Here is a 26,104-nt window from a genome sequence, read left to right as displayed (position 1 = left end):
GCGGCAACACCAGATGAATCTCTGTGGGTGTGTTTGTGTGTAAAAGGGGCAGATTGAGGTAAATCTAAGTTTTGATGTGGTTTTTATTATTTTAGTTTTCTTTGTTATATAACTTAAACTTTTAACATGGAGTAAACATTTATCCATGAAGAGCATACTTCGGAGTTTTTTTGTGTTTTTTAGGGTGGGCATGGATGATAGAGCTTTGTAACTAGCATATTATTTGTTTTGGGGGTTTTGTGTTTTTAGGGTTTTTATTTTTTTATTTAGCTTGAGGATTTCTGAATTGGGTGCATGGCCTTTGTAACTAGTATATTATTTGCGGTGAATATTTATGTCTTATTGGTTCATATACATTGATTTTGTTGTTTGTATGATGTCTATGCAAAATGTTAAGGAGGTGCATTAGGTTTTTCCTTCTGGATCACCCTCAAACCAAGTGATCGATCCTTGGATTTGTGTATCTTGTGTTCTTTTATTTATTTGATTTGTAAGTGTAAATGCTTGATAGTAGAGAATATTTATGTTTTATTGGTTCATATACATTGATTTTGTTGTTTGTATGATGTCTATGCAAAATGTTAAGGAGGTGCATTAGGTTTTTCCTTCTGGATCACCCTCAAACCAAGTGATCGATCCTTGGATTTGTGTATCTTGTGTTCTTTTATTTATTTGATTTGTAAGTGTAAATGCTTGATAGTAGAGAATAGTAGACTGCAAGTTGTCTAATGCAGTTTTCTTGTATAATGTAAGCAGGGTCAATTTTTTGCATGATCAGGGGTTCTTTCTTTGCTGGACACCTACTTAGTCCCTGTTTTGATTGCAGGTAAAAGTTTTGGGATAAGGAAAAACTTACCCGTCATTTCTCCAATCCAAGTTTCTATCAAAACATGAAAAAGTTTTAACATGACTTATTTTTTGTTAGTTTGGCCTGTTTTTATGAAGAAGAAAAAAATGTGGAGGGGTCCCTACAAATTGTTCTTTTTATTCTCGGCTTAATCATTGCCGAGCAGTTAAGGAAAAAGGTATGTGGTACGTGACATCCACCCGGAACACGTAACTGATGGCCGTGATGTTCAGATGAGCAGAAAACTCATTTTCAAAATGACCTGATTTAGCTCCGTACACGTGGCTACATGGATCAGCCGTTCATGCCTAAGGACGCCACGAGTTTGATAATTGGAGTGTCCCTTGCCTTAAGACTGAAGGTTAGCAAGAATTTATTAGTAAACATGAGTCAATACTCGGGGGGTTCAGTTCCCTAACTGGTGGTGTTTGTGTGAGCATGATCCGGAGACTACAGAACAAATGTTTTGGTAAAGTGGAGATGGGTTTTGGAATGTTGGCTCGTATGGACATGGTGGCGGATTTGGATGGAAAAAAAATTGCAGGTTATTCATTGGGAAGATACAACATTTGCACTGTACACTTTGTCAGATATGTGTTGGATTTTGGATTGGTGGATTCAACCTAGATATGACCCAACTGTCTATTCATGCCCATTAAGGACCTGCAGTAGTGTTCATTATGAACTCATTATAAGCTTATACCAAATCTTCTTATAAATAAGAGAAATCCATCCTAGGAAGACTACCATGAGGACATACGTGGTTGTTGAGTGCTACATTAGTGTATGATTTTTCTATCTATTCAAGGGTCCTACTCATCATTCATTGAGGACGTTGATTGGCTGAGAAGAACATCGACCACCGGCATCCACCGAAACACCGTTCAAATCATTCATGACCGCATCCGATAAGTGGCTCTTTCGCAATTCATTTTATGCTGACATTAGGTTGTGACGGAAGAGCCAAAATTTAAGGATGTACAATAATGGCCACCTTAATAGTCGTCGACCAACAACCAACGTCAGCCAACCGAATGACGCGCTAAAACAACTGTGGTAGGCGATGGATCGCTTGTCAATGTTTTTTCCTCCGACATTCCAAAACCAAACCAAATGGGGTCCGGTGAAGAAGAACAACACTGACAAAAAAATTCGAGTAGCACAGCATAATAGACACCAGCACACCTACACCTCCAATATGCACACAGCGAAAATGCGATGTGGGCCCATAACCCAATGTTCCACTTGGCCAGCGCGAGGTGGCCGAACGATCTTGCATGGATTGGTAATCGGTTTCTGGGGCCTTTCCTTTGTAATTCGTAAATGATTCATCGGCTGTAATTATATTATCTATTTTATTTGTATGACGAAAACTTATGGTCTCTGCTGACTGATTTTTAAAGAAATCTTCGTCTTTACTCTTTCAAAAAAGAAAGAAACAGAGCGATGGTCAACATGGCACTTATCGACCCATAATCGAGATGTCGGAAAAAATAACAGTTGTTTCTCCTTGAATAATAAAAAAAAATTACAAAGACAAAACAATTGAATTGCACGTTTAATTGCCTTTTAACTTATAGCATTATGTTGCAATAATTGAGAAGATATCATGCATCATTAAGGCAAGTACTTGGCTTTATACGAACGACCATAGAGTGACCACCCTACTATTGACCTTACAGAATTGTCTAAAGAGTTGGAACGCATTAGACGGTGAGGAATATGCAGTGGGGCAAGTGTTTCTGCTTAGTGCGTTTTGTGGTGCACCCCTTGTGGAACACATTGGAAAGAGAACAAAAAGCATCACTACTTTTCATTCAAAAAAGCAATATGGACGTCATATCATATGTTGACATGGTCTCTCTGATTTCAATCAACTCCATTAATAAAGTTGCCAAATTTAGCAGTGGGTCACCACCATTGCTTCAAGCTGTGGTTTTTATGAAAAGGCAGATTTTCTGGCCCAACGCTTTAAATCATTTCAAAGAACCACCCATTTTTCGCAAATTATGTATTCATCAAAATGTAATTTGATGTAAGGATCCCAGAGCCCCTCCAGTCATATGAAAGTCACCAAGTTGACCAGACATCAACAATTTGAAACCCAAAAAGTGTCCCTTTGCTGCAAGGACAAAAGCTGCAAAGGGAACCTCAAGGGTTTTAACAACCGCAGGCCTGCCAAGGTGACGGGGGAGGTTGCAAGATGATCGCCATGCATGTTGGTTTGGTGCCTGATCTTAAAAATCAATTTATAGATTGTAATTGTTGTAATCATCTGAAGCAAGTTTGTATGCCTCTATTTAAGGTGGTTAATGGAGTGGGGCGACTCACTAGCGGTGTGCGAGTCTTTCCTAATTTGGCGGATGTAGATTCTTCTTATAATAGAACCACATTAACTCTTGTGTGTTTGATATATTTTTTTTTTCATCTTGTTTTGGTATCAGAGCATAGTCGACCTGCATCCATGGAGAGCTCATCAAACACCAGCAGGGCCTCCCTTCTCCAACATGTTGACTACCCCAAACAATCTGCAACTATTCTTGAATGTGAAGTCTGATGGCAACTTTGTACTCTGGGAATCACAGTTCACACCTCTACTGAAAAGCTTTGAGCTTCTTGGGTTTGTCGACAGAACCACTCCATGCCCGGATAAGTTTCTCTCTCAACCCGGACAATCTTCTACTATCGCGAACCCTGTCTATATGCAGTGACAAAAACAAGATCAACTCCTACTGAGTTGGATCTTGTCGTCTCTCACAGATATGGTTCACAGCTAAGTTGTTGGATTGTCATCCTCATTTGAGGTTTGGACTACGCTTAAGGCTAGCTATGCAGCTAGATCTAGGGCTCGAATATAGCAACTTTGTGGCCAACTACAAAATCTAAATAAGGGGTCAAATACAATTTCAACCTACTTTTATAAGGCAAAGGTCCTTGCCCATCACCTTGCTCCTTGCATCCAAACCAGTGGCTGAAGAGGATTTAATTTTCTATATATTAACTGGCCTTTCAAATGTTGAATATGGATTCTTAAAGTCATTGATTTACACTTGTATAGACTCTCTTTAGATGAATTATATGGTTTGTTACTTACTCGTGAGGCTCATGTTGATGTTGTTGAGCCTAGTGAATCTATAAGCCCATCTACAAATTATTCAAATAAGCAATCAAATTGAAGGAGAGGATATCATAATCAAAATCAGTCAAGGCAAAACAGAAATATGGATCGAAATGGTGGATGTGGATGCGGATCCAACCCGGGAAGGCAGTCTCATAATTAAGATTTTCCAAATAAAAACAATCTTATATGTCAAGCATGTGGAAAATTCAGGTATGGATATCATGCTGCCCCAACGTCAGCCAGCTATGGAGACAATGCATGTTTCCCAACTCTGGTGCCAGACACCGCATTACTGTAGATCTGAACAATTTAGCTCCACACAATGATTATTAAGAAAATTATTATCTCAAAGTCGACAATGACAATGGGGTAGGTTTGCGAATTGATCACAAAAGCTCTTTCATTTTTCATTCATTAAGTTCTAAGTTTTCCATGAAAAATAGTTTACATGTCTTAAAAATTACTCAAAATTTATTATCTATGAATTTTTTCAGAAAAAAAGTAAAGGAGGCATGTACCAGATTCATCTTTCGTGGGCTCAAGCATATGTTGGTGAAAGGATAACGATGGACAAGTGGCACGAAAGGCCGGGCATCCCTCTTATCGAATTATGAATCATGTGTTGAATAATTTTGGATTTCCTTTTTATAGTAATAAATTAAACTCTATGTTGTGTGTGAGAAAGGTAAAAGTCGCAACTTATCTTTCAATGATGCAATTTTAAATGTGATAGGGTCGTGATAAATGTGTTTCAAATTTTCAAGAAATATGTCTAATTTGTTTTTACAGAAAAATCAAAACTCTCCAAAGTTATTGGGGAGGAGAGCATAGAAATATCTCTAAATTGCTTCAAGCTCAAGGTGTGTTTAATGAAAGTCGGTTACCTTACCTAACTCAAAACCAATTATATTCTCAAACCCTCTCGCAAGCAACCTCAAGTTATTCTTGCTCCTTTCCCTCTAGCTTCTAATCCCACCAAAGTTAGCAACCCCAGTAACCTGGTGCCCTCCTCTACATAGTCATTTATTTGACCCACCTGTTGGAACCTCACCAAGTTCCCCAATGTTTGTACATTACTCCCGGAGTCCTACTTCTATTCGTCTGGACTACCTTAGTTACAATGCAACTCAAAATCCATCTCCCCCACCACCTGTCCTTCCCAGTCAACCACTCGAACCTACTCAAACTCATCAAATGGTTGCTAGATCCCAAACTGGATCCCTCAAGCCTCAGTTGTTCATATGGCGACCTGGTATCTCATTCCTATCAAAGATGACAACATGCTATGCAGGATGAATTTCATGCCCTGCTTCAAAACCAAACCTGAAAACTTGTACTTCCTTCCCCAAACCAAAACATCATCAGTTGCAAATGGATTTTAAAGATCAAATATAGAGCTGATAGACACATTAAACGTTTTAAAGCTCATCTTGTTGTCAAAGGATTACTCAAGAAAAAAGGATAGATTACTTCTGGCCTAGTTGTTAAGGCCCCAACCACTAGATTTATTCTCTCAATAGTTGTGACCATGGGGTGGCTTATTAGATAATTGGATGTTCATAACGTTTTTCTTCACGGGTATTTCAAAGAAGAAGTCTACATGAGCCAACCACTAGGATTTTTGAATTTTCAATTTTCAAATCACGTGTCGCCTTCTCAAGGACTTGTATGGTTTAAAACAAACTCCGCCAGCCTAGTTCCATTGGTTAAGCTAATTCTTACATCTTGGGTTTCTTGGGTCTCATACTGACTTATCCTTGTTTATCCAAAAAGATGGGCCCCTGTTCATCTATGTGGATGACATCATTGTCACTGGCAAATCTTCTTCTCATGTTAAAAATCTTATAAATTCAGTGGGCAACGAATTTGCATTAAAAGATCTTAGACTACTTAACTTCTTTCTGGGTATAGAAGTTGTCTACATGTCAATAGGGATTCTCTTAAGAAAGAAAATATATTATTGATCTCCTTCAAAAGTTTGGCATGGATGGGGCCAAACCAGTAAACTCACCAATATCTCCTACCTGATTTTCCATTTCGGATGGTGATTCATTAACCGATCCAACCAAGTATGGTTAACTTGTAGGCTACTTGCAATATGTTACTCTCATAAGACTTAAATTGGCCATTTCATTCCACAAAGTATGTCAGTATATGCACTGTCCGACCACAACTCATTGGAAAGTTGTCAAGCATATCCTCAGATATCCCAAAGGAAGTTTGGATCTTGGACTTCACATGTCAAAATCTAAAGGTCTCAATATTCTATGTTCTCTTACTCTCATTGGGCAGGCTGTGTTGATGATTGCAAATCTATAGGGGGCTATACTATCTTCGATCCAATTTGGTTTCATGGAGTGCCTGCAAACAACATATTGTGCTCATATCTAACATGAAGCATAATACAAGCCCTTGTAAATGCTGCTACTAAAACTACATGGCTTCAAAATCTATTATCGGAACTTGACATTCATCATTCACATCCACCGGTATTGTGGTGATAATATAAGTGCAACATATATGACAGTAAATCTCATTGTTTACAAGAGAAGCAAACATATTGAGATTGATTTTGACTTTGTCAGGGATCATGTCAACAAGAAATTACTTCAGGTTTGTTATATCAGCACTCAAGAACAAGTAGTCAGCATTATGACTAAAGTTGTTGGGATAGACTGATGAGTTGTGGAGCCTGATTCATTGTTTTTGCTATATTCGAGCCCCCTATAGATTTGCAAACTTGCAAGGTTTCAGTGGGAGAAGTGCAAACTTGCAAGGTTTTGTAGATGCAGACCTTGGTGGAGACGTGAATGGACGGAAGAGCACTTCCGGATATGTGTTTACATTTGGTAACACCGTGATAAGTTGGATGTTAAGACTTCAGAAATGTGTTGCTCTCTCAACCACAGAAGCTAAATATATTGTTATTTTTGAAGTCGGAAAGGAGATGGTGTGGTTGAAGAATTTTCTAAAGGAGATTGAAAAGAAACAGGACAATAGTGTTCTCTTCAATGACAGTCAGAGTGCTTTGTGCCTTGTAAAGAATCCAGTATTTCATTCAAGGACAAAGCACATTCAATTAAAGTATCATTATATTCGAGAGAAGATAAATGATGGGACATTGTCATTAGAGAAGATCCTTCGTGCTGAGAATCCAGCAGATATGTTGACAAAGGGTGTGACCACTGAGAAATTGAGGTTGTGCATTGCCTCAGTTGGACTCCTTCATTGAGCATGAGGGAGGGATGTCGTTCCAGAGATTCAGAGAAGAGTTTGGGAAGAAAGACAATTGGAGATTTTTTTTTTATCAGTCTCCAAGTGGGAGATTGATGAGTTGTGGAGCCTGATTCATTGTTTTTTCCCTTGCAGGAAGGGGGGTCCGGGGGCTCTCCCCAACGCGGGTCCCGCTGCACGGTCAACGGACGGGGGTCTAAGGGGTTGCCCCCGACGGGGGGTTATAGGGGCCAGCGCCCCCCCCCCCTCCCAGAAGAATTTTTTTTTGGACTTATGTTTGGGACCCGGTTTCCAGTGGATCAAACCCGATTTGATTAGGGTTAGGGTTGTCGCCCTTGCCTAGTTTATACTCTCATTTTTCTTTCCCCAACTTGTAACTGTTGAAAAAGAGTAATAAGATTTTTCTCTGGGCGGCCGTGGTTTTTTACTCTCTCTCTCGGATTTGAGGAGAGTTTTTTTCACGTAAATCTGTGTTCTTCTTGTGTTTTGTTTGATCGTTCTTGTTTTTTGTTTTCTTTTGGTTGTTTCTTGCTCGTGGTTTTCCTAACACAAACATTTCTTTTTCTTCAGGACAAGCTCAAGATCGGTGACTGCACCTTGAACTTGAGGGGGCATATTCAGGACCACGATAAGGTTGAGAATAAGAATTCTAAAATCAAGGATTCTTATAACAGAAACTCTGATGATAAGAGGAAATATGATTCTATTATCTACCTTACTAAGAGAGAAGATAAGATCGCCCTCCATGCTGAAGTGGCGCCTCCTAAAAATCAGTTTATGGATTGTAACCTTTTTTTTTTAAGGTAAGACGGGGTTAGGCAGACCCCTACCAGTTATACAATGATACGATTGGGATTTGAACTTGCAACATTCCAACACAAAGTGACGTGCACTAGCTGCTCTTACCAGACAAGCAGAGCCCCTGTTGGTACAATTTATGGATTGTAACTTTTATAATCATTTGAGGCAATTTCTATGCCTTTATTTAAGGTTGTTAATGGAGAAGGGAGACTCATGAGTGGCATGTGAGTCTTTCCAAATTTCTTGGGCGTAGATTCCTACTTTTTCTTGTTTTTCCTCATCCCCATCTGACCCTTAGATATGAGATCCATATCCCTCTCACTCCTAGAAGGTGTCGTTTCTTGTCCTTTCTTATAAAAGAGACCTTTCATAAGAAAGAGAGCCTCTTTCTTTCTTACCGTTTATTTCATGTAATTTTTGTAAGAAATTGTTGAGCTGGCCTCTTTTTTCCACCATAGATGAAACAGATATTCAAGCATCATAGTCCAAAAATATCATGCTTGCACAATGGATCCTAGTTTTTTCACCACCTCTTTTTCATGTGTAAATTCTTTCTTACCTCCGCTTATACTAATGAATTAACTTTAATGAGAAACTGGCAGGAGTTGTTAAAAATCTGCGCCCTTTCCCATGAAATATCTTTCCTTTATGTGGGAATGAAACAAATGGCCCTTATATGGAAGGTGAAACAAATACTCCTATATGAAATGTATTTAGTGGGTCCCATACGAATGCAAAAAAGATCTCTTTCCTATGAAAATAGGATTACACCTTTTCCCCGTGGGGAAGCATTTTTCTCTTAGAAAAGTGGCTTCTTGTGGCATGTGTATCATACAAATAATAGGGGATTTCTACAAAAATGTCATTTCCTCAACCACCACTATATAATGGAAACATGAGCTGTGAAAATTGGCACCTAAAATCAATGCTAACCCAACACACCCCTCTCCCTCCTCCTTTACGTGGAGTCATTTCCCTTGTAGGAGTAGGGGGTTTGATGCAGTGAACAGGAAGATCGCTCCTAAACCGGTACCCTAGCACAACTACAAAACTAAGAACTATGGAAAATAGAGAAAATAGCAGAAAATTAAAGAAAAATAACTAAAACCATTAATAATCATTCATCAAGCTCTATTTTTGTTTCTCTACTATGAGTATATATAGCGAACAATAAAACAACCCTAGAAAGCCTGATCCTAATATGGATATAAGATAGATCCGATATGCAATAAGATCCAAAATTAAGTTTCAAACTAAATAATTTAAAAAATAAATAAATAATGAAAATAGATCCGAATGAGCCCGGTAGTGTCTCGCTCCTGCTCATGCATCAGAGTTGAATTTGCCTTCAGAAAAAAGAGTTCTGCAGCGAGCGGGACACCCTTCTATGTAACGCAAACACGCCCTAAAACCAAGCCGACCCACGAGCAGTGTGTACCGCGTTTGATAGCACCAGATGATGTTGGCTGAAGGGGACGCCCCATGCAATGGCATTTGGCGAGATGAGCCAGTCAACTGGCTGGTCCGCATTTGTCCCCCGATGCAAACATATCCTTAGTTTCATGGTTGCTCGCATGGCTGATAAGTGATAATTCAACATTAACACGCTTCAATTGGCTTGCCTCCCTGTGATCATGATTATGATTATGGTCTACGAAATGGGTGCCCCCAACACAAAGCCTTTAGGTTTTTTCAAAAGCTCAACTACTTCTTGAAGTCTGATGGCTACTTGATTGATCAAAGAGGTTTTTCTTCTTTTTCCTTCTCATCTAGCCTTTCCTTTTGCTGCAAATGAATTAAATCTACCCTTCATTTGACCATTCTGCAGAGGGGTAGTAGGCACGTTTTAGTGTTAAGCCCATTAAGGAAAAGTTAAGATTTTACTTTTTTATGTTGTCATCGATGAGTTTGGAAAAGAAAATTCAAAGTCTAATTAAAGTGTCTAGCTTTTTGGGGATCTGTCAATTTATTCCCCAACCCTCAAAAAAAAAAAATTATGTATTTCAACATCTTTCTTTGCAATTGCTTGAATTTTATAAGTTTCTTAGCTATAATGAATAAAACAAGCCATGCTCTTATCATTCTCTCTAAAAAAAAGAAGTCATGCTCTTACCTTGCCACTTGCCAATAATTAAGACAGACCTAGCCTTTTTTATTTTACTCGGAGAAACCGCCCCCAAGGCGCATATACCTAGCCACCCTAGCTCAACCTGTCGTACTAACGGTCTGTGTCCATGTTGGCATAAAACTCCAAGGGCTTACCCCCTCGACCCCAGGGAGTTGCCAAGCTTAGGCTTATGCAGGGGGTGACACCCATGGGATTTTGAACCTAGACTGCCCGTCAAACAGTATAGGCCCCATCCCACTATGCCAAACCCCTTAGGTCTGACCTCGCTCATCATTAAGAAGGTTTTGCTCACAAGGGCTCTGCTCATCTGGTAGAGGTGACTTGTGATTGTCACAAAGTTGACCCGAAGTCACAAGTTTGAAACCCACAGGTGGTGTCCTTTGTTGTAAGGTCGAAGGCTCAAAGCTGGGTGTACTCTTCGGTGGCAAGAAAAACCTCAAGGGTTTTGCAAAGTTGAGGCCAGCCAATGTATGGTCAGTGATGGAGGAGGGGGTTTCCTTGAATTAACAAAAAAAAAAGGTGAGTTCCAAATCCACTGGTGCACGTTCTTCTTTGCAAGGTTTTTAAACCAATGACCTCATGTGGTGGGTTTCTCCAGTTGTATAAAAGAAGTCCAGAATGTCAAATCAAAGTCCAAGAACATATGAAATGAGGAGTAAATATGTAAACAGGTATGCACCAAGATTTTTATACTTTTTTTTTCTCTAAAATTTCACCGTACCAATGCAATCTAGATGCTTGGTTTTATATAAATAGACTGTTAGATCATCCAATTTTGATTTATAAGAAGATAAGAAGGATCTTTTAAGGCTTGAAAATCAATAACTCAAAATTTTTGTAAATGTTCAAGCATACAAAATCACATTTTTTTATCCAATTATGATGATCCAATAGTCAATTTCAAGCAAATGGACCCTATGAAAATTTCAGTTCATACTAGTATACATATTTTGCTTGTTTACATATTTCAGTTTCCCTGAAATGAGTCTCTAAACCATGGCACACATGTTCATTGTGTGGGTGAGTGGTGTTCAAGACACACACAGTTTCATCTGAGCATGAGATACAACCAAGGTTTTCATTCGGATAAAATGGGTTTGGATCTTATCCAGATCCAAATTGCTCAAATGACAACTGAGCTTAGGTGACAACTTGATCTAGACCTAAATAGCATGGCCACCAACAGAACTAGATTTGATTCAGATCCATTCAATTTAAGTCCAAATTCATACTTGGAATGACAAGTAGGGTCCATATCCAAATAGTAAGGATGATAATTGGGTTTAGACGATAATCTATGGGCAACAATCTAAAATGGATATGGATCTAGAACTAGATTTAAACATGTTGAAAACCTTGTTCTGGTCATAACTTTTGTTCTTGATGTCTATTTGAGGTGGTTTTTGATGCGTTGGAAAGATTATGATGTCCTATTCAATTTTTTTTGGATGAAAAGCTTGAAAACATCAGTTTTTAAGCAAAAAAATCATTTGAAGTAGATTCAATAGTTCTAAATAAAAGACATCAATGTTTTAAGAAAACATACTTTTGAACAAAAATCCTTAAGATATGATTGGTGAAAATTAAGGTGTCTACATATGCCTCTCTTTTTTGTCGAGCGTGTGAAGCTCGGTCGATAACAAAAAAATAGACACACTAATTTTGAAAGATGAATGACAATTTTGAAAAGCTTTGACAAACATGAGATCTTTTCAAAAGGCTTTTGACAAATGTCAATGATGGTGTGCATTTTGTTCTTTTGGCACATGCATGGATTTACACACGGGTTTCCTAGGCTATATGACTAATGTTGGGAGGTCTTGCCAAACAAGGTCAGATTTACAAGACAAAGTCAATATCTTGCCTCACACAAAGGTCTCCTAAGCTCTTTGCCTAATGTCTAGAGGTCTTGCCAAACTAAGTCGGATGTATGCAAAATGGAGAAAAGTTATAATAATAATGCATGTACGAGAATACGGGCGAAAATGCAAAAATGCATGTGATGCAGTTGATTGGATGCAATCTGGATTCAGTTGGTTCAAATGACAACTTAGTACAAATGACAATTGGGTTGAAACAACAATTCAGTCCAAATGACAAGCTGGCTCAAATGATAACCTGGATTCTCGCCTAGGCTAGGTTTCATTATTTCTCAATTATTTCCAATTTTGATCCCTTTTGAGCTTATTTGAAGCTGAATTCTAATTAATTTCTCATTGTTCTAAACTTGAATCTTCAATAATTATCTATAAAAATCATTTACGCCGTGTCCTTAGTCACCTCTCAGTTGATGTCAAGTGGTATTAAAAAGTAGTTGTGTCCTATGTTACTTTTCCCTTTCTAGAAAAGTTGTGGTCACAGACAGATTTGGTTTAGTATTTTGACCAAAGAAATGGAGGATGGTGAGATGCAGTTAGCATAAACTATTTTAAAGGGTTAGCAAGAAGAGCAGCTGTAGATTTAGTAGTAAACTGTTATCCATAAAAATAATTACATAAATCTGTATATAAATCATTATGCATGGAAAATGTAAAGTTTGTTGAGAAAGCATTTAGAAAACAATAGCTGAATAAGTTATTACAGAAAAACCAAAAAATATGATTAAGAAAATAGAAAGTTTTCTTAACCATATTGGTGATATCTGTAACCATGGCAGAAACCTATTCTGAGAATCAGAAATGATCCATTTTATTGCAGAAATTAAGACACAGTCACCAATCAAGCACGAGAGCCTAAGCAATGAACAGAGCTATATGGTTTTTCCTGTTTCTGATAAGACGAACCTTTCAGCTTCCTTCTCTAGATGAGGAATATCAACATCATGCCAATGCCTTTTGGATGCGCCCATCCTCCCTTTGCTATCTCGTCCAAATGTTTCAACACACCAACCACCAATGTTATGCATGCCACAACGAGGTTCAAACAGCCAAAATCTGGAAAATGAAGTTGATTCAATGAGAATGCTTAGAGAAATGTGAATGCAACTCAAAATGACAAACAATATGATCAAGGTTCCAAAGATTAAAATTTTACATATAAATACAAAGACCTATTTGTTTGTTTGTGTGTGTATCTGTGTTTACACGTGTGTGTTTTGATATGCTTATATAAAACAGTGTTGCATTTGATGCGCTCTCGAAAGAGCAACTAGTGAAATAGGTTAACATAGCTAAATGCATTTATCTGTAATGCGTGGATGCAATATTAAATAGCCTCAATTAACCATGAAAAAAAAACTAAAGTGATATTTCAACATACTTGCTGGAAGGCAGTTGGGCTCGCCGGCATCTGCATTCACAAGATGAAACATGGTCACCAACCTGATACCAGTGAATGTGCTTCACCTGTACCAAATTTAAAACATATGAACAATGATTGCTTCACCCTAAACTAATACGTCTAAAATAGGTAACCACATATACCTATCAAAATAATTATCTGGAAATTATGAAATTGACTATATTTTATCGAGTTCCCAGACATGATCCCTACAAAGCTAGATCTCTAGCTTTATACTGTCATAAAGCACCAAGCCCAAGTTCTCAAAAGCAGAATCATCTAAATTATCTGTCAGGAACATTATCAGCACTTATATTGGGCCATTGTGCCTCATCAGATGAAAAGGTTTTTTTGCCTTACTGATGAAAAAGCATGTGACTGCAATTTCATGAATATTGTGCCTCCTAATTTGTTCACTTGTTGTAGTATACATTACCATTGTCTGTAAATGCTATATGGACAGAGGCTGAGATATGCATACACAATGAAGATTCTGCACATGCCTAAATTTCATGTAAAGTTTAACTGGTCATCTCTACTTCCAGACATACTGTCACCCAATAGATTTGAAATACCTCAAGTTTTGTTTTACCAAACCACAATGCAGTACTCCATTGGTGATTAAAAATCTGGAGTTCATAACTCTCATGCTAAACAAGCCCACCGTAGAAGAAATCCATTTGATGTATGACAGCCCCATAAGATCACATTGAAATATCTAACTAGTTCTCAAGTGGTTATCAATGAGGCACAACAATAGTACATGTTGATAGTATGCAATGAATCCTAAATAATAATAATATTAATTACTAATTATTTTATGCATTCCTGTTGCTCTTAGAATGTTTGACAATATCCTTTAATGAGTGGTTTTCTTGAGAGAATGTACTGTAGAACTAGCAACAATACGGGATAATTTACTCTGCCAATTATTTTTGGTACATCTAGCCCCTCATCTCGCAATCTCATTTCTAATTGACGCATACTAGTAAATTTCAAAAAAGAGGAATACTAACCCACATTGTCCTGTGTTTAATGATGATATGGGTTTTTCTACCACCGCTGTCATAGACAGAGCATAAACCTTCCTGTGGGCTAGTTCCTAGTCCAGTGATTGTACCTAGAAGAATCTTTGAGTTAGCTGAACTTCCTGAAATAGATGCCGAGCTAAATTCTTCATGAGGTGCGTAAAGGAATACATTTATGCAGTCATCAGAATCTTCGATTTGTAACTCTCCATGAGGTTGGTTGGGAGGAACCCTAGTTGCAGTTGCAATGACATTGCCAGCAATATGTAATTCTAGATCTTTATAAGCATCAGGTCGATCGTCTTCATGATGCTTCCTCTTCAGCATCAGCTGGTGTGTCATTTCCTCGTCCAATGAAGATCCAGATTCGATAAAACAAAGATCTGAAGAGAAATCAGTGCATGAACTTGTATGCAAGCTGGAGCTCTGAACTTTAGCAGCCACAGATTGCAGGCAAGTTAATCTTTCAACTGAACCACATGATCGCCCAGGAACCTTATTGATAATCTGAACAAATCCAAAGAGAAAGCGCCCGGAGACCAGGTGCAGCACTTCTGCAGTTTCTTCTCCAGACCTCTCCTCCGCTTCAAAACACTCTGGCAGAAGATCCATGGAGTCAATATCCGGACCAAAATACGCTTTTCGAACAGCAGCATAGAATTCACCTTCGAGTTGCTCCAAGTAGCTAGAACCCACCACAATATCTTCCAACAGGATGTCGTGAATTCCAAGGCGGTAGCGTTTTAGCCACTCCACAACTTCTATCTGCCCTGCTGCTGCTATATGGTCATCATACATGTACATTGTTGAAACCTTCACAGATTTCTTCTGCAGTGATGGTTTCTTACAAATATATATCATAATGAGCCCTTTTTTCTGTGTCCGAAAGAATCTGCAGTTCATATTCGTAAGACTCTCTTCAGTCCAAACCTTTACTTTCATGGACATAATGATTTAAATGGTGCAGCACTATCAGACTGAAATTCGTCCAATTGCATATATTAACAAGAAATGCAAGCTTCCACAATTCCAATTTCAGATAAACAAAGAAAGAGAAAAAAGAAACCATCCATCTATAACTGTAGTTGGCATAATTTTTGTGAGAGAAATGCCAAGGAAAGTGGTAAAATGGGTGACAAACTTAACCAAATTCAAATCAGCAGTTCCTAGAAATCAACTAAATTTCATGTAACACAACCCCATTATCCAGATTACTGGGATAAGCAGAGGAATTACATTAAACCTCAACTTATCCCATTTTATCCGGACAATTGAGTACATTCAAACATCCTCTTGGAGACTGGATCATTGGGTGAGTAAAATGAATGGATGGTACCTCATAAGCTGCAAGAATTTGAGGAAATCTTTCAGTGGCAGTGGAATCGGCACGCGATTGAATGTCGGGATGGGTTTGCTTGGCCAATTTCCGGAAGGACGCCTTGATCTCGGCGTAGCTGCAATCTGGGGCAACCCCAAGAACCTGGTGGGCGTCCTGTCCCAAGAAGTCCTCCACCTTCGACCACCCACCACCCTTGTTGCAGAACCACCACACGCCTCCTGGGGCGGAAGACGGCCAGAATTCTGATGGTGGTCTGCCACATGGAAACTTGGTGGTGCGAAAAGCTTCAATTTTTTAAGCTTCTGAGGTCCTGAATGCCATCATTGAATCTGCGATGCCCCACGCTCCACCAATCTGGTGTCACAGTCCACGGACACGGAAAGTATCTCGTGTGGACTCTTCAGTGAATCGCAGCGGCACGACACGAAAAAAAAAATCTCGGACACTCCATAACAGCACCATGCCCTCTTTACAATAGTGACAGTTATTTTATATTTACTTGTGCATTTTTAAATTATTTACTTGCGAGTTTTTAAATACATTATGGTTATGTTATGATTTTAACTTGAATTAGTAATTTAACATTGAATTTATATATGACTTAAAAATGCACAGATTTAGTAATAATTAATAAATATTGGCAATACATTGAAAATATCATGTGATTTTATTGTAGAAGCTGTTGTAGTGTCAAAAAACACAATATTGACGGGTAAAAAGTAAAAACACATTCTTAATAAAAAAATTTATATTGCTTACAATTTTCTTTATATTTTAATACATTTTTTATATATGCTGGTAGTCTCCATAATCTTTCCTGAGAAAATCCATGTTTTACAATATCACACGACAGTTTCCCTCCTGATATTTTCCCAAGAAGAATATTCGTGGTGCGGGTCCAAAGTCCAAAATCTTAGGTCTTTATCGTTCCAATCTATCTTACTCCAACAATTAACGTAGCACGGTTTGGATTAAGTTGGATCGGATTTAAATTTGGTTCAAATACATCCTAAAATATGGTTCAAAGAGTCAAACTTTATAAAAACCTAAATAAAAGTTTTTTTGGATATTAAAGAAATCTACTTTGCTCATCCACTTCATTGGAATAAATGCCCATGTCCCCGTGAGAGGTTCCAGGGAGCGGGTATATGCCATGGCATATACTAGCTCGCCAAGTGTTTAATTTTGAGAATGAAAAAAATAAGGAGAATACAACCCTAGTTTTGCCCATTCAACGATGCTGGCCCCCATCTTCCTCCTCTTACTCTTTCCCTAGAGAGACTTTTACCTTAGGCCTAAGCCCGAAGCCAACCATGATCCTACTTGCAAACTCATGGGCCAAGTTCTTCGAGCTCGCAGCCTCCTCCATCGCCTGAGCCCACCACCTAAAGCACCAACCAACACCTACCCAAGTCCACCCCCTTCGACGTCGCCTCAGAGGAGACAACCCGGATGGTTGTAATGCTCCAAATTTATATTAGAAAATTTCAGAGATTTTTTTTTAAACCAACTGGAGGGCTATCCAAGCCATTTGCAAACCCAAATAAACTTAGACAGGCTACAATCAAATCACAACACATACATGATTGAAAATAGAGTTTTAAACAAATCATTCATTAATTTAATGTTCAATATGATAAAATCAGAGTCTTAACACGTTATTAAAATATCTAAAATGCCCAAGAGCTAAAACATAAACCGAGTATTTGAAAAGAGAACAATGGCGTCCATCTTGATACTACCACAAACATACTGCATCACCAACTTACTCATTACTTGAAAAAAATGGTAAAAGTAAGAGGTCAAACCGTACCCCAATAGCATTGTCATATAAATAAAAAAATAAATTCTAAATACACAAAGTATGCAATGCTCATATCAATCAATCATTTATCATAAATCCAGATTACCTACACACACTTTAGCATACAGGTAAATAAACAACATTAACTTACATTTTAGTATAGTACCTACATTTAAACTTGTCAGTAATCAAGATCATACATTATTGCATACAATCATTTAATACATATCAACAATTGAAACATGTGAACATCATTTTTAATGCATTGTTTCTCTTTTCTTGTCCTATAAGGGTAGACTTTTAGGGACTCAACTTTGATCTAACCAATCCAATAGAGTTTTTGTTATATCATGTATTTTATCAACTCTATGGACTCAGAAAGATTTGCAAACACCCACTAAGTCGGCCAATAGTCGAGAGACACTCCAATAGTCTAGGGAATCGATTACTACTCTACAAAGTTGTGAAGCTATCTACCTAGGCCTTATTAGGTAGTCCCGGTTCCCTACACTGAGGATGTGGCACCGGGGAGATGCCTTGCTCTCCAAGTTAATAATTTCTTTTCTTGGTCGTGTGTACCGCATACCATCTCTAAAATAAACACTAGTTTGAAGAGGTACTTAGTGTTGATTAATTAAACTCACAAGTCAACTCAAGTGTCTCAGCACCAAGGGCCTTCAGCCCAAGCCTACTTCAAGATGCTATTACAATGACACAGAAAAAATATCAACACATTCGAACCAAGCCCTCAATAACATATAGCCGTTATAGAATACCCTCGAGGCAGATTCGTGGTAACATACTTATCTCGAAAGTAACCTTGAGTCAAACCTCTCTTGAGGTTTAAGAGTTTATGTGCATGTATTACAATTATTCATTATCGGGTGTACACAAAAATTGCAATGGTTCCATTGAACCCAGACTAACTCTCGAGTTATGTGCTTGTAGGGTCTCTCGTGATGCATGTCTCATCTCACGTGCTTTACATATATCTTTCAACATGATGCATGATGCCCATGCCTATACATAAATCATTTATGCATCATTCATGGAATTTATCATCATACTTAACTTATCTCATCATGATTCATCGCATCAAATAACATGGCATTCAACATAATCATCATGCACATATTTATCATGCTCTCACATATTAATTTTACACATCTCATAGACTGTATACAGATTTATACATTGACTATGTGCATGTGAGCATGATAGGAATCGAATCACATAGGTTCATAAGCATTACTTAAATAAAGTAATTAGCAGAAATCATATTGTTGTTATAGGCTCTCTCGCGGCTTATATAGAACTCTGACAATAAATATAAAAATTTGGGTAACACGTACAAATGTTTCCTAACATCTTCAATTTACAAATCAGAAAAACCTCTTATATTTTTACTGTAGTAATTTTTAGACTGAAACTAGTTTTTCTGTCAATAGACACAAGTGCAGAATTCTGCTTCCAGAAGAAGTAGTGATTCAGCACACAATCTAAAAATTTATAATTTTTTTAGATTTTTTAATAATATTTTTATCTATTCGGACCCCTATTAGAGAATTACACATATCCTAATTTTCTATAACATGTTCTCATCAACTTGATGAAGTTATGGTATTTACGGGCAAGAGTCATAATTTTTTGTTATATTTCATAGGATGTTCAAGATGTCTAACAATACATCCAAAAATTAGTGAAAAAAATCATAAAATAGATTTATTTGATTTTTTACGATAAGACATACAAGATTTGGTTATGCACACAGGCCAGTTTTTCTGGTTCGCGTTACAGAAACAATAACCCTCACGATTGACCTTCTGGCCAAACCCTATTTATTGGAAGTTTTTGAACATGTTTACACGACCTACTTAAAAGGATTTCATCTAAATCTAATTTGTTTGAGCATTATGATTTTTTCATCGACATCGTTCAGTTAAGAAAAATACAAACATCATATAGTTATTTTCTGAATTCAATCATCAACATGAAAACACATATGCAACTACATCTAATTATGGATTTCTAATCATGGTGCACACATAATCAAACAATCATGATGTCATAACATAAAATAAAAATCGATTCATGCATTAACACAACCAAAATCATGTTTTTACCAAGATCTAAAGCACATCTTTGAAAAAATACTATTTTCATAATCAACCATGTAATTTAATAAAACTAATTTTATTACAAATTTATTAAAACATTATACTCATCAATTTTAACGTCATACGTCATCTAATCATGCATACAAATAAGAAATAAGCTTATGCAAAACCAATTTGCATATGAGATACAAAACTACACGATTTTTCAAATTTGCTTTTTGGTAAAACCCCAAAATAAATCTTGTTTTTAAAGAAAACGATAATTTTGAAGCATGTTAACATGAGGTATGTCATATATAGACATTTAAAACCTCTTTAATACCAAATCTATGGCTAATCCATCATGGATTACCATTGATCTTGATTTTGCATTTTTTATATACTTGAAATCTACTTTTGAGCCTATATGATAGAGATATCAACTTCGAATATGAGTTTCAACTGATTAGACGTGTCCTCTACTCTAAGAATCCTTCAATTACAACTCTAATGGTTGCTAGCGTTCAACAATTAGAGAAGAAAGAGATAAAATAGAAAGAGAGAGAGATAGGGTGGGATGCTCTTCCTTTTAATGAAGTTTGGGACTTGCCTTAGCAGTCCAAAAGGCTAGGGAAGGAGGGTTGGTCGACTCTCCCTCTCCCTTTCCTTTCTTCTTTTTTTACTTTCAAAACCCAACACAAAAGCTATTTCAAAACTTTTTTTTTTTGGGGGGGGGGGGGGGGTGGGGGTCTTCTTCTTTCTTTTTTTCTTTTTAATTTTTGGAAACTAAAGTCTAGGCAAGAGGGTGTGTACCCACCGGTGCCCCCACCCTCTTTGGTTATTTTGTTTAATTAAATTAATTAATATATTTATTAATTTTGAGAAAATCCAATATTTCTAAATTAGATCTTGAATCCATATTAAGTCTTATATTTCATACTAAATTCAAATCCAATAAATTTTCAAACATAATTTGGACATCGTTCCAGCCAATTGCTCTTACCCACTACGTCCTGCTCCTATCGACGACCTCCTCCTCTCTGAGAGGCTCTCCTGATGAGAAAGCTGGTGGTGAGCGTCGTTTCAGCTGTATTGCTGGAATATCGGCTGACAGGAAACCAGTCTGGCGGTTTATCTGAATCAAGAGAGAGAGAGAGAGAGAGAGAGAGAGAGATTTAGTATCAAAGAAAAAATGGGGAGGCATTCTTCTAATTTTCCCACTCTCAAAAATTGTACACGTGGTATATGCCATGACATATGCATAGCTTGTACCCGCTCCCTCGAACCGCTCTCAAGTCGTGTCTCCCTTTTGCAATGAGCATTTGTAGGAACATGTACGAAAAGGACATGTTCAGGCTTGTATAGTTGTATTCGTTTACCAGTGGATTGAGCTTGAGCTCGGCTCGGCTAATCTCTAAAATGAAACGAGCTGAATACGATCTGGCTTGTTTACAAACATTCCATGTTATTATTACACTTTATATATATTTATATATTCTATATATTACTTTTAATAGTTCATATTTTATGTATGTACTTTTTCATTCATCCTTCTTTTTTAATATACTTTTTATGCATTATTCTTTTTATATATTATACTTAAAATATATATTATACATAAAATATATTTTTTTTATCTGTACGAGCTCTGCCAAGCCGAACACCTTGAGTACAAGCTCGACTCGTTTATGCTAAACGAGTTGCTCATGGCTCGGCTCCCTAGCTATAAAAACCAAGCCGAGTCGCTAGCTATAAGAAACTAAAACCTTATTTAAACTAAGTGTGGCAATGAATTGAAGTTCTGACTTAATTTGATTAGAATGGATTCGATTGTATTATAAATTATGGGTAGGGTTGTCAATGGGTCAACTATGACTTGATCCCAACCCGTACTAGATCTGATAAGATCAGGATTTGGTAACAAAGAAAGGGGTCTGAATAACTACGAGATGGGATAAGGTCAGAGTGAGCTTTGACGGTCTGGATGCCATTGATCTCAAGATGAATGACATCCAAACCTGTATGAACGAGATGCCCTCACTTGGATGGGCCCCATTTTCGGATGGACAGCATTTGAAGGGTTTAAAATGAACGGTTCACAATGAGCCTTATTTGTTGTTTGATGGATGCCGTTTATTTTTAAGTGAGTGCCTCTGACCCGATCCTCTCTGAATAACTACATTCACTGGAAATTTGGAATCCTGAGGTTTTGTTAGCATATGAACTTAAGTGTGTTTTATGAAGTTTCTTACCAAATCAAAGTCTTACCCGATTTCCAATTAAGACTGGAAAATTTTCAATGTAAAAACATAAAGAATAAAATTTGCCAAGTATGAACTAGGTTTGGTCTAAGTCATCCTTATCAGATTCGGGTATGGATTTTCTATAAAAGATCTGGTTGAGGCCCGCCACCACCACCTTCAAGTCGGATCGAAGTCTGGACCGATCTCATTCTGTGACAAAATTATACAGCGAATGGGCAAAAGTTCGCCGTGCAGTTCCGTTGGGAAAACATAAACGCCTAGATGGTGCTGTTCCTGAACTAAATAATTCAAGGGCACCTCATTTTCCTGCATTGCCTGAACTAGTTGATGATTCAAGGAGTGAAGAGAAGGATGCTGCAGAATAATCAGCCCCTCCATCTCCATCTTCTTGTCGAGTAGCACAAAATGCTCAAGATTAGACCAGCAACAATTTATTCAAACTGGTATTTCCAAGTCTATTCTGGAGCTTGCTGCATCTTACAAGGCTAGGACACTAGAGTTGGAAGAATACCATTGTATAAAAACAGCACATATGACACAGAAAGATGCACATTCTGTGACAAAATGCATTAAAGAATTTATGAGGATCGAAGCAACTAATTTTATGAGCTTCTGATGAATTCAGGGATGAGCATATCAGAGAGATGTTTATGGCTTTTGATGATAAGCTGCGTTCTGCATGGGTGCAACGGTTTAACAAGTAGCATCTAAAATATGTACTCCATTTTGCCCTATGTACCCACACGTTGACACCTGCACACGCCATTTTGCTCTCCGTACATACAAGTTTGTATCCAATTTATAATTATATTTTCAGTATATGATATATATTTTAGATAACTCCGCCTGACTGCCGGTCCCAAGCCCGGATAAAGGAGGAGGGTTGCGGTAGGCCTGTGACAACCAGCATAAAAACTTAGTCATACCCTATGAATATGAACCAATATGAGAATTTTGTTGGGGCGTTCCCTACTAAGCGACGTGTTGTACTCTATAAGCCCGGAGGCAGTGATAAATGGGCAAGGGTTGCTAGGTCGTCGCCCGGAAGCGACGCGTCATACCAGCGTCCGGGTGTGGTGTCAAATAGGCAAGGGTTCTCTCACTTTGTTGGACGGGTGGGGGTAAAGAAGTTAGTCCAAGACCATAAAATTAGGTTAGCCACTTGGAACATAGGGTCTTTAACTGGTAAGTTGGTAGAGTTAGTAGATGTTATGTGTAGGAGAAAGATTGATATTTTATGTCTACAAGAGACCAAATGGGTAGGTGAGAAAGCAAAAGTGATAGAACCTTGGAGATATAAGATTTGGTATACAGGAATAAATAGGAATAGGAATGGAGTAGGGATTGTTATGAGTCGTGAGTTTATAGATAATGTAGTTGAGGTACGTAGGAAGGGTGATAGGATTTTACTTATTAAATTAGTATTAAGTACGGATATTATTAATATTATTAGTATTTATGCACCTCAAGTAGGTTTAGATGATTCCACTAAGCGTCAATTTTGAGAAGATTTAGATGGAGTAGTACAAGGGATATCTTATGGAGAAAGGCTTTTCATCGGCGGTGACCTTAATGGGCATGTAGGCATTAGTAGGGATGGATTTGAGAGTATCCATGGAGGCTATGGTATAGGAGAAAGGATTTTAGATTTTGGTTTGTCCTATTATATGATCTTAGCAAACACTTGGTTTAGGAAGAGGGAGTCTCACCTAGTAACATTTAAAAGTGGGGTTAATACGAGTCAGATAGATTTTTTTCTACTTACAAAGAGAGATAGGGGTTGTTGCATCGATTGTAAGGTTATACCGGGAGAAAGTGTAGCTACACAACATAGAGTCTTAATTTTAGATCTTAGAATTAGACAATGCCGCAAAAGGGATAGACATAGGATAGATCCTAGAATTAAGTGGTGGGCACTGAAAGGAGCTAAACAAGGAATGTTTGTAGAGCGGGTAGTTAAAGAAGTTGATTGGTGTCTCGAGGAGGATTCAGAATCTATGTAGAATAAGATAGCGGGTGGCATGAGAAAGGTGGCTAAGGAGGTATTTGGTGAGTCTAAAGGCGGTGCACCGCTAGGTAAGGACACATCGTGGTGGAACGAGGATGTCAAATTAGCTATTAAGGTTAAAAGAGAGTGTTATAAAAATCTAAGTAAAAGTCGTGATAATGAGAATTTGGAGAAGTATATGATAGCAAAGAAGGAAGCTAAAAAAGTAGTTCGGAACGCGAGAGATAAGGTATATAAGGAGGTTTATGACAAGTTGGATACCAAAGAGGGTAAGAAGGATATTTATAGGATTGCAAAAATGAGAGATAGGAAATCGAGGGATCTGGGTATGGTTAGATGTATCAAAGATGAAACGCAAAGGGTTTTAGTCAAAGATGAGGAGATTAAGGAGAGATGGAAAGATTATTTTGATAAGCTATTTAATGAAAGTCATGCTCAGGATCTTGGAGACTTTTCCATTCCTTTTCATGAGATGAATCGTGACTTCATGCGCAAGATTCAAAAGAAAGAAATTGTAGAGGCTTTGAAGAAAATGAAATCAAGAAGGGCAGTTGGCACAGATGGTATACCTATCGAGGCTTGGAAATGCTTGGGAGAGAAAGGTTTAGAATGGTTGACAAATCTTTTTAACAAGATTTGACGGACAAATAAGATGCCTAATGAGTGGAGGAAGAGTACTTTGGTGCCTCTATATAAGAATAAGGGTGATATACAAGATTGCACAAACTATCGTGGTATAAAACTCATGAGTCATACTATGAAACTTTGGGAGAGGGTGATTGAGTCTAGGTTGAGGAAGGTTGTCATGATATCGGAGAATCAATTTGGTTTTATGCCTGGAAGATCTACTATGGAAGTTATACATCTTCTTAGACAATTTATTGAGAGAAATAGAGAGAGGAACAAAGATTTGCATATGATTTTTATTGATTTGGAGAAGGCTTACGATAGAGTACCTAGGGACGTTCTCTGGTGGACAATGATGAAGAAAGGTGTTTCTCTCAAGTACATTAGTATAATTAAAGATATGTATGAAGGAGTAGTAACCAATGTCCGCACTTGTGGAGGGGTGACAACCAATTTTCCTATAACGGTTGGGTTACATCAAGGATCTGCTTTAAGCTCTTTCCTATTTGCTATAGTGATGGATGAGTTTACGAGATCAATTCAAGAAAATGTGTCGTGGTGTATGTTGTTTGCTGATGATATTGTTTTGATTGATGAGTCTAGAGCTGGGGTTAATGCTAAGTTAGAATTATGGAGACAGACATTGGAAGCAAGAGGTTTTAAGTTGAGTAAGAGTAAGACAGAATACATGGAATGTCGATTTAGAAAGCAACGAAATAGAGATGGGAGTGTAGTGAAGCTTGGTGAGCAAGAAATACCGATGGATGATTCTTTCAAATATTTGAGATCTATCATTCAAAAGTATGAAGAAATTGATGGAGATGTAAATCATAGGATAAAGGTTGGGTGGATGAAATGGAAGAGTGCAACTGGAGTGTTGTGCGATCGTAGAATGCCATTGCGGTTGAAGGGAAAGTTTTATAGGACGACTATTAGGCCCGCTTTACTATATGGTACGGAATGTTGGGCTGCCAAGAGACATCATATTCAAAAAATGAGTGTAGCTGAGATGCGTATGCTGAGATGGATGTGTGGAAATACAATAAAAGATAAGATTCGGAACGAGGAGATACGTAAGAAGGTAGGCGTTGCACCCATTGAAAATAAGATGCGAGAGAATCATTTACGGTGGTTTGGACATATTCGATGAAGGCCTAATGATGCTCCAGTTAGAAGGATGGAGAAATGGAAAAATATATTAGTTAAAAGAGGTCGGGGTAGGCCTAGGAAGACATGGATGGAGGTGATAGGAAAGGATATGAATGCTTTGAACCTCACCGAGGACATGGCATTGGATAGAAATGAATGGAGGAGAAGGATTCATGTGGAAGACCCAGAATGATTTTCTTTGTTGGTTCATATCACCGACCCCAATTGTTTTGGGATGAAAGCGTAGTTGTTGTTGTTGTTTGATATATATTTTAGATATAACATATATATTTAGATTATATTCAGTTTATTTTGAATTTATTTTATATTTATGTGATATTTAATAAATACACCTGTGCCCGGGTGACAGCATCTAAAA

At 37.7% G+C, this 26,104-nt stretch overlaps 1 pseudogene across 1 annotated transcript; it reads right to left on the bottom strand.

Moving 5' to 3' along the window:
- Positions 1–12,639: 12,639 nt before the first annotated feature.
- Positions 12,640–17,146, bottom strand: LOC149847678 (uncharacterized; annotated as a pseudogene). Its single transcript, XR_016431162.1, has 5 exons — positions 17,043–17,146; positions 15,775–16,030; positions 14,427–15,330; positions 13,390–13,475; positions 12,640–13,064 (listed from the first exon to the last, which is right to left on the bottom strand). The product of XR_016431162.1 is annotated as an uncharacterized LOC149847678 (transcript).
- Positions 17,147–26,104: the final 8,958 nt, after the last annotated feature.

This window comes from Nuphar pumila, chromosome 1, assembly GCF_984573655.1.
Source record: "Nuphar pumila chromosome 1, dmNupPumi1.hap1.1, whole genome shotgun sequence".
Lineage (NCBI taxonomy): Eukaryota > Viridiplantae > Streptophyta > Magnoliopsida > Nymphaeales > Nymphaeaceae > Nuphar > Nuphar pumila.
This window is presented reverse-complemented; position numbering and strand designations above follow the sequence as displayed.